This window comes from Cyrtonyx montezumae, unplaced genomic scaffold (genome assembly GCF_038088225.1).
Source record: "Cyrtonyx montezumae isolate F1298 unplaced genomic scaffold, pur_monq_1.0 scaffold_15, whole genome shotgun sequence".
Lineage (NCBI taxonomy): Eukaryota > Metazoa > Chordata > Aves > Galliformes > Odontophoridae > Cyrtonyx > Cyrtonyx montezumae.
Window position 1 is genome coordinate 3017981 of NW_027071881.1, and position 15609 is coordinate 3033589.

Sequence of the window (15609 nt, forward strand, 5' to 3'; positions counted from 1 at the left end):
AACCAGCCTGGAGGAGTGCTGGAGCCTAAGCCAGTGCTTCACCACCCTCACTGTAAAACATCTTCCTTCTGTTGAAGGAGACGTAGTCACTCAAAGTGCCTGTCTCCTTTTGCACCTTACAACCTGCCCTACTTTTGGAAGTGTGAGCGCTGGCTTTTGGTTTCCAAGTTGGGCTGGTGTGTAATGTGGAGAAGTAACGCTGTCAGTGAGGTGGAAGCAGTCAGAGTTGGTTTTCCCCTTGTATTAGTGACTAAAGTGTACATTCCCCAGTGTAACTACAGGAGGTTCTCCTTCAGCTTTGCTTGCTCTGGGGCTTATAGCTAAGATGCAGGAGGTCCTGCTGCCTACATGTCTATGGTGATGCCCCTAAGAAGCATTTCCACACCTCAGTGCAATGACAGTGGGTAGCAAAGATAACAACAGGCCACTTGTATTTGAGAGAAACATTCTATGTATACAGTCTGATGTGGAATTAACTGAAAACCTTCAGACTCCTGTAAGTAAAAGTTTGCCAGCCTCATGCATACTCTAGAGTCACAGAGTTATTTTTTGGAGAGCTCCTTTGGAATGAAGTTGCTGCTCCAGCAGGGCAGCAGGGCCTTGAGGCGTGAGGGTCCTGCTCCAAGGGCTGCGTGGTTGGGATGTGCCCCTCTGGTGTCCAGTAAGGTTCACAGCTGTGGAATGGCCATTCCTCAGTGCTTCTGCAGACAGGCGTTCCTCTTCTGTCCAGCACCACTTTGGGCAGACTTATTGTAGTTCAGTGCCTTTGAAATCTCCAACATTTAGTGAAAATTAGCCAGTAGGTGAAACAGTGATACGGAGAGTAGTGATTGGGTAGAGTGTTTGCACAAACCTCTTTTCTCTTTAAAACCAGGCCCAAAGCAGGGGATCTGTCAGTGCTTCTTTCCCAAATCCTCCATGCCCTAACTGTGGGAAGGGTGTGATTCTCCATGCTCCACTTAGAGAGTGAGAATACAAGCAGAGCTGCTTATCTTAGCAAGATGCTTGTTCCCTCCATGGGTCACAGCTTCTCTGCTGCGCTGGGTAGGAGGAAAAGACAAAATGGCAAAGAACTTGCTGGCAAATAAATGAATGGCTACTTCCTTCTGTTGGATTTATTCAATACTTTTTGATATAAATATATTCTTGATGACCAGAGAAATTGGCCATTCTGCATTAGGAAGCTTGATTGATGTTTTCATCTGGCCTTTGTGCAGGTCTGTGTAAGTGGATCTTGAAATAACCCACAGGGAAAAATACAGCGTGGTAAAGTTCATTTAATACACGAGTACTCAATTATGTTTCTGTTGGTTTTCTTTGTGTTTCTTCTTAAGGAAATTCTGATCATACAGATTTATAATAAACAAGTTACCTCATCGCTTAAACACCCTTTGTGTGACATTAATCAACCCCAAACTACTGCAACTTCAGCCATGTCTGAATTTTAATCAGTGTGCTGTTGTTTTTCTAGTTGTTATCTCACCGTGACAAGATCAGATGGGTTTAATTATGGAGTAAGTTCCTGCTGTGGCTTACAGGGAGTGCCTGCCTCAGTGATGCTGCACTTGAAGCACAGGGCTTCTTGGCTCCCATGCTCCATGCAGCCTGCTGTCCCTGTGGGGAGGGCTCAGCAGAGCTCCAGCAGTGGGACAAAGGACATTAGCATGGGGCAGAACAGGCTGGGATTTTATGTTGAGATATCCCACACTGAGAAAACAGCAAATGCTATAGACTGGGACTGATGTACTGGAGTCTGAAGTCTTGTTTGTGATGATGGAGGAGATTAATGCAGTATCTTGAACTGGAATAACAAAGAAGATTCTCAGACTGGAAACTGGGCACACTGTCACATCTGTGAAGAAGGCTGCTTTGTTCCTAACCTTCCAGCACGATTTGAATCTGGGCACCAAGCGAAGAAAAGCTTGTGCAATAACCAGTGGGTTTCCTAGCACCTTCTGTGTTGCTCCCCTCCTTGATTTATAACAGCCTCTAAGATCTGAGGTTTGTTTATGATTGTTTTCTATTCTTTGAGCAGCATCCACCCCCTCATTCTTTGATCAAAAAACCCATGTTGTTTACTTACTGACATAGGTCAGCGACAGCAGGGAAAAAAATGGTGACTAAAGCAATTAATTGCTGCCAGAACAAAGCTTGCAGGCTCTCTCCTAGCGTCAGCTCGACAGTAAAGCCTAGGGCTTAGCAGAACAGTAGAAGTCCGTACCAGGCTGAAGATCTCCCTTTCCCAGACCATCCTGTGCTCTTCTCCGGGTTTTACACCATTGGCTGTGTTGATCTGGCAGTGAGGACATCAGGGTGCTGCAGGTGCTTTGGTCCCACCGTAAGACTGTGCTGTCCTCTAATCTCCTTGTTGCCTTCTCACCCCGTACAGGATGCAGACAGCAGTACCCAGTGCTTCTATTTCTTTCTGCTGTGAATAAAGCTGAGTCCTGGCTTGAAAGCAAAGTCTTGTATACTGCCCAAGGCTATGCTCGTTTTGTCCTCAGCATTGGTTTAAATTGTTCCTTAGCTGTTAGGAAGCATTCACCAGCAGACTTGCTGGAAGAGCGCTGGACGTTCAGACCTGCCTGGGCTCTCTGAGACTGGGGAGAATTACTGCTTTGTCCTGCAAAGCTGAGATTCAATAAAAGCTGATATCGATGCTGACTTTGTTTAGCAAGTCCTCTGAGGTCTATCTGTGAAAAGCAACAAATAGGAGCCAAGTGGAATTGTGCCTTTCTAAGAGCCTTTTCTTCTCTTGTTCCTCAATGACAGTAATTTAGTGATTCCCTGTCAGGCCCGCTCATCTCCTAGCAGTAACCTGTGCTCTCACTTTTTATTCCAGCTGTGATCGTTGTAGTTCAACACTATACTTCATTGCTTTGGTTTTGTTGTTTTCCTTTCCGTGTTTGTTTGTTTTAATCCTCTCTGTGACCTAAATACACTTAAATGTATTTAAGTTGAGGCTTCTCCTGACCTGAAGTTGCTCCGGGGGATGTTCAGATTGGACATTGGGAAAAACTTCTCCACAGGAGTGGTTGGACACTGGAACAGTCTGCCCAGAGTGTGGTGGAGTCACCGTTCCTGGAGGTGTTCAAGAATGGTGGAGGTGTGGCACTGAGGGACATGGTTTAGTGGGCAGTGGTGATGGCAGGTGGATGGTTGGACAAGATGAGCTTAGAGATGTTTTCCAACCGTAATGATTCTGTGCTTCTAAAGAGGGGGCTCCTGATGATGCTAATCACAGGTGTTCGTTGGCCCTGGAGAGCAAAAGCTGGGTTGTGTGCATGAGAATGATGTGATCCCTCGTTGCTTTTGTGTCTTGTGTTATACCCAAAGTCCTGGGCGTTCATCCTAATTTATCCTGAAAAATAACAGAATTTTCACTGGACTCTTGAGGAAGCATTAAGCTGTATTTAGCACCTTGACAACCTAAACTCTGTTTTATGATCACACTCGGAATTCTTTATTTTGCAATACGTCTGGCAGAATGGGCTCTGACTGCTGGTGGAGCTAGGAGTATTCCCAGGGATGGGGGTGACACTGACATCACACAACCTGATCTTGTTTGGCTTTGGTGTGCCTTGGCACCAAACCAGGAAGATGCAAGACTATTTCTTATTACAATCCCAAACTTTGGAGATGTCTTTTGATGCTCCAGCCTTGTAGTCTACTGAGATTATTTATTCTTCCCCAAGCCCTTAAAAGCGGAAGACTGTGTAGGTTTTTTGGTGGTTGGTTTTCACTCCAGCTAGCAATTTCACAATTTTCATTTCTTGCAAACCTTTGACAGCTGTTGTTTTTCTGCTTTAATTTTTAAACAGCTATTTTAATACTTATACCGCACAGCACTTGGCGAGGACAGGACACAGCAGATTCCAGCCTGTTGGGTTTCATCAGGCCTGGCTGTTTTGCAGTCTTTGGTTGGCTGTTTGCAGAGGACATAGTAATGGTCTGTGCTTGGTTTCTAAAGCAACTGTTTCCCTCTCCATGGGGAAGCAGGGAATGAACATGGCAGTAAAACGCGAATTGAAATGGTGATTCGAAGTGGTATTTAAAGTGTTTCAGCACTTAATTCATCTACGTTTTAAAGCAAAGAGGGTTGAGTGGGGGCAGATCTGTTAGTTCAGGTATTAAAGCCTGCCTGCGGCGCAGCATTTTCTTCCACTTCCAGAATTCCTATCCAGTCCAAGGCAATTGGAAATGGAAAGATGTTGTCTATGCCCTCAGGCTCTTACTTAGAACTACTCAAACTTCTTCGTCTGCCTGTGGAAAGGTTTTCCCTGCATGCTAAATGTGTTGTATTTGTTCCTGTAGACTTAAAGGCCCCTTTCAAACACACAGGCTGCTGCCATTTAGAAGCTTTTTAATTTGACTAAGATGACAGCTAGTACCCATCTCTAATAGCTGAAAGCTCAGAACCGTTACTAAAATGTTCTGTCCTATCCCTCTTCCCCAGCGCAGTTCATCTCACTTAACTGTGCATGAGTTTAGTAGCTTCGAGAGCTATGCCAGGAGAGGGTGTATGGGATAATGGGGTTTACCTGGCATCTGGCTCCTCTTACCCATCCTGAAATATGTGGGATGGGAAGTCAGAATTTGGGAATCAGTATCTGAATCTTGTGGCTGTCTCCAGGCTGAGGGCTGTGGTTTATCTGCAGCAGAAACTAAACAGCAGAGGAGTTAAACTGCTCAGTGCTGGCAGTTCTCTCCTCCTCGCCCTGACAGAGTAATGACAGACTGCTCCCAAGGTGGCAGCTCCACACGAAGAGCCCTTGTAGGATCCATGCCCAAAGACATGGTGGGCACGCATCCCACTTCACACATTGTGAGACAGTGAATAATTCCACTCTAATTACCTTGGCCATTAAGCATCTCCTGTAATGCCACACCACACCGCCTCTTCTTGCAGCTGGATCACCCTCTTCTGTTCAGTTTTCCACACCTTGGGTCACCCTTGGGTCCCTTCTGCGTGTTTCTTCCAATTCGATTCCAGCCCATTTGGCAGCCTTGGGATGGCTGGGTCATGGAGTACTTGTCAGCTGGGGTTGTGCATTGAGCTAATGAGATGTTCTTTGCTCCCTGCCTTGTTACTGGTGTTCTCTTGTCCTCTGAAAGTCACTGAACCTTTTGGAGAACAGCCTGCCGTGTCTCCAAAATCTCTTTCCTGAGTGGTAACAGCTCATTTAGAGCCTGTCATTCTTCATTCAGAATTAAAATTATTCTCCCTCAGTATGCATTAATTTCCATGTATTGACTTTGCATTTCACCTGCTATAGTCAGCAGGCATTATAAGATCTTCGGGTGCAAACAGAGTTTTTAGAACCCTGTTTTCTCATCACCTATTTAAAGCTGAACAACTTTAATACAAAACAGAGCTCCTAATGGATGCTTTCCTATCACTTGGATTAATGCTTCTTAGGAGTGTCCATAGGGTAGTGGAAAACTGGCTGTGTTTCTGACCCAAACACTGCACTGTCAGTGGACTTTGCCTCTCCCAGGGCTCTGGCTCTTGCTTTGGGGTTGATCTGACTGCTGGGTTTAAGGGGCAGCCTTAAGGAAGAGTGGGATTCAGCCCAAGCCTGTGTCATGCTCACTTGCTGAATCATGACTCCGTAGTTACTCATATTTTTCTAGGGTCTGGTATGCCTGGGGAGAGTTTTGGTGCCGGCTCACCATTCCACAGGTGCAGTGTCTCGGGCACGGACTCAGATGTGAACGATCCAAATCGCTTATTACAGGTTTTAACATCCCTTATCTACTTTCACAATTTCTCTCTTGTAACTTTCCCACCCACCTTTACATATCAACAATATAACATCCCAGAACAATCCTTAACGGTGCATACAGGCGATGATCCAGTCAGGGCTGTGAATCTTCCCAAGCCATGCACTCTTCCTCCAATTAGGGTCTACCATCGTGCAGCTTACTTGAACTTGTTTTCCTCTTCTTCTGGAAGTGTCCTTGGTTCTCAGCCTTCCTTTCTCATGCTGTTTATCCTGTTCCACAGCTGCAGCTCTAAATATACTTTTTGTATTCCCACACACAGGTTCATCCTTGGCAGCCTCAAGAGGCTGATGTAGAAAAAAAAAGCATTTTGGTAGAGCACTTTTAAAAATAATACTGGGTGACATTTCCAAAGCTGAAACCTTGTGGGTTGTCAATACCAACTTATTTAGGGAAAAAAAAAAATCATAATAAAAATTCCTGGAATGCATTCTTACCCCTTTTCTTGTGGGTATTTTTTTGTTGCTGTTCACGTTCAACAGGGGCTCTTAAATCATTAATGTGCATCGAATTTGGGTTTGATGTGTGAACACAAACAGCATTCCCCTGTGGATGGGGTTATAGTGCAGGGTTCTGGACCTGCTCTCGAATGGAAGCTCTTTGAAAATGATGAGGACTGTAATGTGTTCCTCGTGCTGCTCCGTGCGGATGGAGCCTGGCTTGCTCTCCTCCCTCTCCAATCCCCCTGCCACACATGTTCTCAATTACTGCCTGCATCGAAGCTGCAAACGTTTCTTGTGCATCTCGCTTTCTATATTGAGCGCTGGAAATATATTTTAGTAATTTGTGGAAGAACTATTATGTCCCATGCTGGGAAGACTGTATTTATGGTTCCTGCAGGGAAACAAGTTCATCAGTTCCAGTCCACAGAGGCATGCTGTTTCTTCGTCCCTCCTTTGTGTCTTGGAGCAGCGCTGTAAGAGCCTCTCATCCCTGTTGAGTTGAGCCTGGGTTTCTCCAGTCTTTGAAATAAAAAGCACATGCTCTGGAGTCTGTTTTTCAGTACTGCCCACACAATAGTCATAGGGTTTTGGCTGAACACAGTGATAGCTACTCCATACCCTAGATATTTGGGTTTGGATGTGCAGTAGCGCTCCACTTACAAGAAGTCGGTTCTGTTTTATTGCTGGCAGGATTTCCAAATCAATATTCTGCAGCGGAGGACATTGGAGGAGTAACATATGGGAGAACCTGTCCAGGCAGTGCTGATGTGCAGTGTCTGGTTTGGAAGGAGAATGGGGCTCAGTGTTCATTGCTTCTCAGGATTTGCATTGTCCTTGCAGGACAATCCTTCTGGATCCAATCAGTAAAATGTATTCACAAGCCTTTGTTGTACATTAAATCATGCCTTGTTTTCAACTGCAAACCTTAGGTCCCACACCCACATCTGTAACGTGTTTCTCAACTCAGTCGCTGATGCGTAGAAGATATTTTTGTGGTTATCGAGAACTCTTTGTTGCATTCCACCTCTCTTGCTTGGGCTGAAAGCAAGCCTCAGCTCTGATAATGAAGGACTGACCTGGGGATACTGGTGCTGCTGTAAAGGAAAAGCTTTTAAAACATAGTTCCCTTCTGTTTAAATAAATGAGGGACTGTTTCCAGGGGAAAGAAGAGCTTGTGTATCTCCCATGTAGATAAGTTGGGCTGTTAACAGTGCTGGCAGGCTGGAACAACGGAGAGAGAAGAGGAAAAGGTGTGTCTCAATCAATTGGTTAATTGTTAGATAATAAATGAATCCTTTTCCAATGCACACAAATGAAGCTTCCTTTTCATTTAATACTCTGGCTTCCCTTCTGAGATCTCACTGCAGCATTCCTTCCCAAAACAAAGAGACCTTCCAATCTCGACGTCAACATTTGTTGATTCTCTATGGAGATTTGAAAAATGACTTCTGTGTCATTAGCAGTGAGAAAACGTTAAATAATATTGGTAAAGATTCACTGGGGGAGAATCAAGGAACAAATTAAAGCCCTTGGATACCAAGTGATGTGCGCTGTTGCCATCGTCCTAGGAAGTTAGTACAAGAAACACTGTGCTACTCTTGAGATAATAGTTTTTAACTCTGCATATAGTTTTGGAAAGTTTGAGGATCCAAACATTTTGCTGCTGCTCTATTGCTTTATTTCAGATGCTTATTTGAAAAAGAAAGCTGGAGAAGGAACAATAAAACATCAGCCAAGTGATGCCTGAGGTGCTCATTTAATTCCCGTTAGCACACTAAATGAGGGGATGGTGAGCTTTCTTTTGGCTTTATGTCACTGTATTTCTCAACAGGGATGCTCGCAGACCTGCTTTGCAAATGGAAGCTGAGGCCTAGCCCAGCCTGTAGAAGCAAGGTCTCTGGAGCCAACAACATCACTCTGATGGGCTTTTTGGGTTCTGTTTTTGCTGTTGATGATGCTTTTTGTTGTGGTTGTGGTGGTGGTTTAAAAAAATAAATAAGAACAGGATTTCTGGTGTAATCTATAGGCATCCCCTGCTGCCCTGTAGGCTCAGAGCAGCTTTGGGATGGTGCTGGTGGGCTGGGAGGTTGGTACTGCTCAAGGAGGAGCTGCCGTAGTGATTGCAGCCTGCTTTGTGCCTGGGCTCACGTAGCTGGCAGGAGTGACGTGTTACTGAAGGCTGCTTTATCTTCTGAATATTTCTGTTATCAGCTGCTCTCATGTCTCTTGAGTGTGAGGGCTGTGACACTGTTGTTTGCACTGTGAGGGTCATAATCCCTTCTCCCAGTTGTTCCTAATAAACTTTTCAGGGGCAGAGCTACGGGAACGTGCCCTGAGCCCGCACTGAAACACGAATACAGGCAGAGTGAGATGGTCCTAATGGGGGTTTTGTGTGATGCACAGACACTGTGCTGCTGTTCCTTCAGCTAATAGCATTAAAGGCAGATTTCTATAAAGAGAAATGCCCTCTGCTTTTACCCTTTGCCTGTTTTGTATTGAATGAAGCCAGTGTTGGGTTTGATGAAACTCAGAAGGGTTGGGAAGGGAGTTAGTGCAGACCACGAACTGGGTTATATTCAGTGAATTGCACAGACAAAAACCGCATTTCTGTGGCTTCCTCTTAAATCAGAAAACCATGTTAATAAGTCCTGGGCTTTCTTGGTTCTATTTCTGTGTGCACTGAGAGCTTGTTGTTGCAGTTCTTGCTTTGCTGTTGATGTTTACCCTCCAGAATTAGGAATTTGTGACTGTCTCCAAAAGTTCACTTTTCAAGCTGAGATTCTGCAGCACAATACATGTCAATCAGTAGTGATGGCTGGTGGACAGCAGCATTCCTAGCCACATTTTCGGTGTTCAGAACAGAAAATCTGCTGTCTTTGCACACTCTGTTGCTTGGGAAATGTGAGATAAGGACTCCTCTCTCCTTACCAGGTCCTAGGGAGCTGTGCCCTGCACCCAGGACTCAGCATCACATGCCCGCTAGGCCCAAGTGCACACCTTGAACCAGTGATCTGGTGGGCTGCTAAAGCTGTGATGGCATGGCCATAGCCAGGTACCCAGCTATGTGAGACTTGTGGGACTCAAAGCTGTCAAATGTCTATTGTGAGAAAACAGGAGATTATTTGGAGCGGGGAAGAGCACCTCTTACCAGCTTGATGGCTCTGGTAGCTGTCAAGGAGGGGTGCTGATGTAGGTCCCTTCGAACCAAAGCCATTCTATGATTTCAGAGGCTCAGTTATGTCAAAATGAAACAGTGTCCTTCATGAGATGTTTTGTTGCTGGCACGATTTTTAAAATTTCATTTGAAAACATTTCAGCTTGAAACTATAGGAAGTGACTTCCTAGTTTTGACTCATCCGGAACTAATTCCCTCAATTCCTGTTGCACATTTTTGGGAAGTGAGATGGGAGAGAAGGAAAAATAAGTGATGGATGAGAAGCAGAGGTGAGGTAATCTCATTTTGCATTATTATTTTGTTTACTTCAAGAAGACTGAAATGATCTAATTGATCGTTAAACTCTGACAGTTTTCAGGCTAAGAGCTGCTTCCTCTGTGAGCACCAAACACATACCCACCAAATCCTGTGAGTACTAGTATCAGTGCCTGTTAACACCCAGTAAGAACACTAAAAACCTGGAGAGTTAAATGTGTAGTTGCACAAACTAAAGTGGAGTGTGAGTGTAGGCCTGCTCCAGGCTCCTGCCCCTGTGCTTTGCAGCCCCATCCCTTGGGGGTGCCCAAGGCCAGGTTGGATGGGGCCCTGGGAAACCTGACCTGGTGGGGAGCAGCCACCCCATGGCAGGGGATGGCGTCTCGCTGATCTTTAAGGTCCCTTCCAATCCAACCCACTCTATGGTTCAAATGATTGACAGAGGTCCTTTCAGGGTGCTTTGCAAACTCATTTGCAAAGAGCAAATGAGCCACTTGGAGGTGACTGGGTGACTTTCTCAGCATATGGAAGGAGGGACTTGTGCCAAGCACCTGGCACTTGCATCATCTGAGCGCCAGCCAGAGCAGCCAGGTTCAGATCCAGGCTTTTCGTTCAGCCCCATGTGCTAATATAGGTGGAGAGCGGTGACATTCAAAGTAAAAACTGCACAGCAGAGCTCACTTGAAATAATTTATGACCCAGGAAGAAAAATCTGCACTAAGAATAACTTTTAATTATATCAGGTCAGTAAATTATTCTGCAGATCCATGCCTCGGGTGTAGGAAAAGTGTTAACTTTAGTATGTCTGCACCTAAAGTCAGTGGCTTGTGCATTTTTCTTAAGATCAGGGAAAAAATTCTATATTTAGTGCCCTCATTGGACAAGTAACAGATGAGCACAGTAACGCTTGCATAGTCTTAAACTGCATTTCTATTTCCTGCAGTACATCTCAGCTAAGTGCTGCAGGCTTCTTTCTGTTGGCAGTCACATTGGGCTGGGAACCCAGCGCCGTCCGCCTTGTCTGGACAGAGTGGTTTAAGGAGAGAGCTGCTCTTGGGCGGACTCACACCTTCTCATCTCCTTCATATAGTTTCCTTCACGAAGTGGAGCTTCCCAGTCTGTCCCAGCATGTGACACATCTTCGTTTCTTCACTTTCCCTTACTACTACTTCGGCGTAGTTTTGGCTTTTCTCTCTGCATTTGGCAAGAGTTTCTTTCTACGCTTAAGTCGAGTTAAAACAGATTTACTCGCGGAATCCTTCTAAATGTGATGGTGGAAGTCTGTTGAAAAATAAGCCAGCCAAGTTGCGAGTGTTTGAAAAAGAAATGCTGTCATGACAAATGAGGGAAAAATTTGTTTCCCGAGTAACAGCTTTAGAAAGCAATGCTGCAAACTTTGAGCTGTGACTAGTGAAAGCACCGTGACTTAGACCTCGCTAGTCATACAGAATAAAAGCCAGTGTGTGTTTATGGAACCAAAAAAATGTCTCCTGTGGTTATGTTGCGAGATAACTCGAATATTGTAGCTTTGTTAAATCCACAGCTTGGGAAGTCTGCAGCGACCGAGTCTGGCTCCAGAAAAAATGGAAATCATACTGTGATTACCAGTCACTATTGTTCCAAGCTGCTGCTGGTCTTTCATTTGCAGTGGTAATTTGAATTGTGTGGGCTCTTGTGGTCCAGACCACATGGAAGTGTTCTGATGAAGAGAGGAACCATGTTGTGATGCTGGTTTAAGGAGGGCAGGTACCCTAGATGCCCAGCTGACACTTTTTCCACGTGTCTGTACTTAGGATCAGTATCTTTTTGAGCACACCCACGTCTTTTTTCCCCTTTTGTTTCCTTTCCTCCCTTTCTGTATTTCAGAGCATCTTTCTGTGCCTGCCCTTGATCCATTCCTTCAGTGATTATTTTTTTATTATTATGTTCCCAGTTACCTTAAAACCTAAACAAAGGCTTTAGATAACTTCCCCAGCTGCACAAAAGTAGCAAGGAGATGGGTTAACCAAAGATCCCTCTTTTTAATTGCAAGCAGTGTAATCTGTAGCTTAACCTTGTCATTACTATTATTAGGGATTAGACAAGACCGTCATGGTTATTGTGCTGAAAGTTCTGGCACAGCACAGGCTGTAGGGTTTCCTAGAATTTATGTCTGTTCATGAATGCTTGCTTTCCTTGGCCATAAATCTGTTAGCTTTGCTCTGTGTTGTTTTGGAAAATGATTAACTTTCTTCAGCGAACCAAACTCCACTATCACAGGGACTCTGCTGGCGGCCCCTGGTTGTGTTTGCTAACGTCTGCATGGCAGGTCTGAGCACAACTAATGGCTGCAAGGAATGTGACCGCTGTCCTTTGACCATTTCTAGCCGTGCTGTGACATCTTTTGTGTTTCCTGAGTTAGGGATGTTCATGCAGAGTTTGTTAGGCAGCTCATACAAACGCTTCTGCTCCTTCTAATAGAGCAGCAGTCTGGGATCCCTCTGCTTCCTGACCTGCATGCTGAGCAGAGGGAACTGGCTCCTCTTGCACCAGGCTTTTTTTTTACCATGGGATTTCAGCTGAGCTATGTGCTACCAGTCTCACCAAAATGATGGCAAAGTGGCCAACAAACAGATATGCAGTTTAGAGCAGACGAGCCATGTCACGTATTAACAGCACAAGTGCAGTTTACTGCTGTCCTGAATAGGTTTCACAGTGTGCTGTACCAAGATCCACCCCTTGTTGTTATTTATCAAACCATGCAGAAATTAAGATCACCAGGAATGAGGTGATCGGGTTGTCTTTCTGCACTAAGAATATATATTATCATGATGATGTACGGAGTGAAGCATATAAATCCCTCCTCACCTAAAATGAGTGGACAGCCTGGAGTAAAGCCCAACAAATTATGTTTGTTCCATATTAGCGCAGATGAGCTTTCTGCTGCTACTTCTTAATCCCCATTCAGATCAACTGCTCCTTCACGGACTTGTGGGTTACCTCCAGGCTTTGCATTTCAGTGTCTTTGGGCATTCTGGTGCTTCTGAATGGCCCTCGGCTCTGGTTTATGATGTGGGGAGACGGGACACTGGGAAGCTTACTCCTGGGAAGGGTCTTTTCCATGAAACAGCTGAAGGAACTGGGATGGCTCAGTCTGGAGAGACTCAGGGGAGACCTCATGGCTCTCTACAGCTCCTTGAAAGAAGTCGGTGGTGAGGGGAGGTTGGTCCCTGCTGACAATTAACAGCAATAGGATGAGAGATGAGGGCCTCCTGTTGCACTGGAAGATGTTCAGGATGGGTATTAGGAGGAATTTCTTGTCCCAGTGAGTGCTGATGCATTGGTTGGCACAGGCTGCCCAGGGAGATGGTGGGGGCACTGTCCCTGGAGGTGTTCAAGAGCAGTAGGGATGTGGCACTGAGGGTCAGTGGCATGGTGGGGTTGACTTGGTGATCTTAGTGGTCTTTCCCAACCTTAATCATTCTGAGTCTTGTGGACTGTTCCCATGGTGGTGTTCCCACAGACGTGCTTGGGCTCCTGGTGCTCAGGGGAGGCCTGAGGAGCAAACACCTTGAGGATCCACTTCACTGGCACGCTTCCCTGCTTGCTTGCTTCTCCCACAGAGACTTATGTGCTGTTTGCAAACGGGAATGATGCTGTTGCTGCATCCTACACATGCTTTCCTGCTCTGTGCAAGCTCGGGTATTGCTTCCATATACAGCAGAAGCGTTGCAGTTTCAAAGATCTAATCTAATAATAGATTGGTCTACATTTGCTGCGTTGCCAGAAAAAGACATATGTTGTCAGGCAGTCGAAGTCAGCAGCAGTACTGAAATGCAAATGTGCTGAAACATGAAGAAGGCAGAAATCCAGAAGAATCTATCTGGGGTTTGGCTATTAGACAACTAAAAATATTTTCTTCTTTACATATATGCTTTCCACGCATAATTAGAGAAATGCTGTTTGCCTGATGTCTCAATGCGATTAAAATGACATTTCCTTTCCTTTCCTGGCTTTGGTGTGAGAGTAAGAGATGCTGTTGACATTCAGCTTTTCTAGACCTGGTCTAAGAGGAAAGAGATGCTAGAGAGAGCTTGAATGGGAGAGGAGCATGTAGTATGGCACAAGAGAGAAATGCAGTGTTGGGTTCCTTGAGGCACTGATGCTTTGAGGCAATTTGAGACCCAGGCAGTGGGCACAGATCTTTACACGGCCTATGCTGGTTTTAGGGTGAGGACGTGGGCTCTGGTTGCATGCAGTAATAACTTTCTGTGCCATATTTTATCACACAGTGTTTGCAATTTCATTTTTAGCTTTTCCCTGGAGAAGTGAAAATGCCTGATTGGTTTGAGCAAAGTGAGCGTATACCCCAAGAACTGCTGGTCTTCTGTGGGCTGCTGAAAAGGCTTTGCTTTTAAATTCAGATAGCTCTGTGCTGCTGACCTTTTGCAGAATTGCTGTGAGGTGGGGATCGGGCTTGGCACTGGTGTATGAAGATGTGAGGTTTTGACACGCTTTCTGTGCCAGCAGTTACGGGATTTCATCTGTACATATCCCTTAAATATCATCATTTTTAGATGTGCACTAAGGAAATGGCATCTGTCAATGCTAATCCTTTTTCTGCTGGGTCCGTGTGTGCACACAGACATGTATTACCATTCTGGAATGGAATTTCTCTATAAGTATTATTGCAGATCAGAGAAAGGTAGTTTGGGGATTTGGGGGTTCATTTTGTTTTTCAGTACTGAAGTTTCTTCTTAGCTTTCCCCTGGTCAGCATGCACGTGTCTGGATGGGCTGGTATTGCAAATAATTTTATTTCAGTGATGCGTCCAGGGAATTCACCCCCTAAATAATCAGTGCTGGACTCTCTGGGGAGCCACCTGGAGAAGCATCCCAGGAGTCCCTGCCGCCCACATCATCAGACGTAGCATCCCTGTGCAGTTAAGCAGTAAGAATTAAAAAAATAAAACGGGCTACCACTGCTTTCTGCTTCTCTTGGCACTATTCCTGGAGCGAGCGGAGTTAGTAAATGTGGCTGTCACAGCAGCTATTACCAATGACACAAAATAATTAAGTTGTGGTTTCTGTGGTGGTGGGGCCACTGCTGTATTTTATAGTGATACATCTGCGCTCGGAGGGAGGATGTCATGCTTGATTGTCGTGACGGATGCTTGCGAGGAAGCAGGACAAGTCTGTAGAGACAGGTTGTGCGATGCCTCCATGGACGTGGCACCCTGAGGGCTGCGAGCAGGTCACTGACGGAGCTGCGTGTTGTTTCTTCTGGTTTTCCTAATGCGGTGATGGAGAGGGCGGCAGCCATCTCATTTCTCTCCCTCTTGTTTTTTGGAGGGGATGTCTTTTTTTTTTAAGCAGACGTTGCTGTGTGTACTTTGGTGCACATCAGGAAAAAAAAATACTTCAGCTGTCTGTGATGTTAAACCTTAAGACTGAGGCTTTTTTTGTGTCTGCGGTGGTAGAGTCTCATGTCACATTTGTTTTGTATCTGGTGGTAGGGGTGACATTGTGCGCAGCGCTGGAAGAGATGGAGAGGCTGCGATGCATGTGGCCTGGGTTTTAGAAGATGAGCATGGAGCAGGGGTAGCAGGAGATGAAGGCACTGCGCCAGGTTGGATATTAGGAAAAACTTCTCCAAAAGAGCGGTGATGCGGTGGCACAGCTGCCATGAGTGGTGGTGGCATCACTGTCCCTGGAGGTGTTCAGGAGCTGTGGAGTTGCAGCACTGAGTGATGTGGCTCATGGACAGTAGCAGTGGTAGGTGGATGGTTGGGGAAGGTTATCCTAGAGGTCTTTTCCAGCCTTAATGATTCTATGCTCATGTGCTTGGTGGCTTGCTGCCATTTGTCTCTTCCCCTTGAGCTCCCCCAGGAGCAGAGGCTTCCCGCTGAAGGGACAGGGACCAGCATTGGGAATAGGGGTGATTTGGCCGAGAGATCAGCCTCCAAACCTTGGC

At 45.6% G+C, this 15609-nt stretch overlaps 1 protein-coding gene across 1 annotated transcript in view; it reads left to right on the forward strand.

Annotated features, from left to right (window-relative positions):
• Positions 1-15609, forward strand: part of CASTOR2 (cytosolic arginine sensor for mTORC1 subunit 2) — a 90412-nt gene that overhangs the window by 37129 nt on the left and 37674 nt on the right. The gene's annotated exons all lie outside the window — the stretch shown is intronic.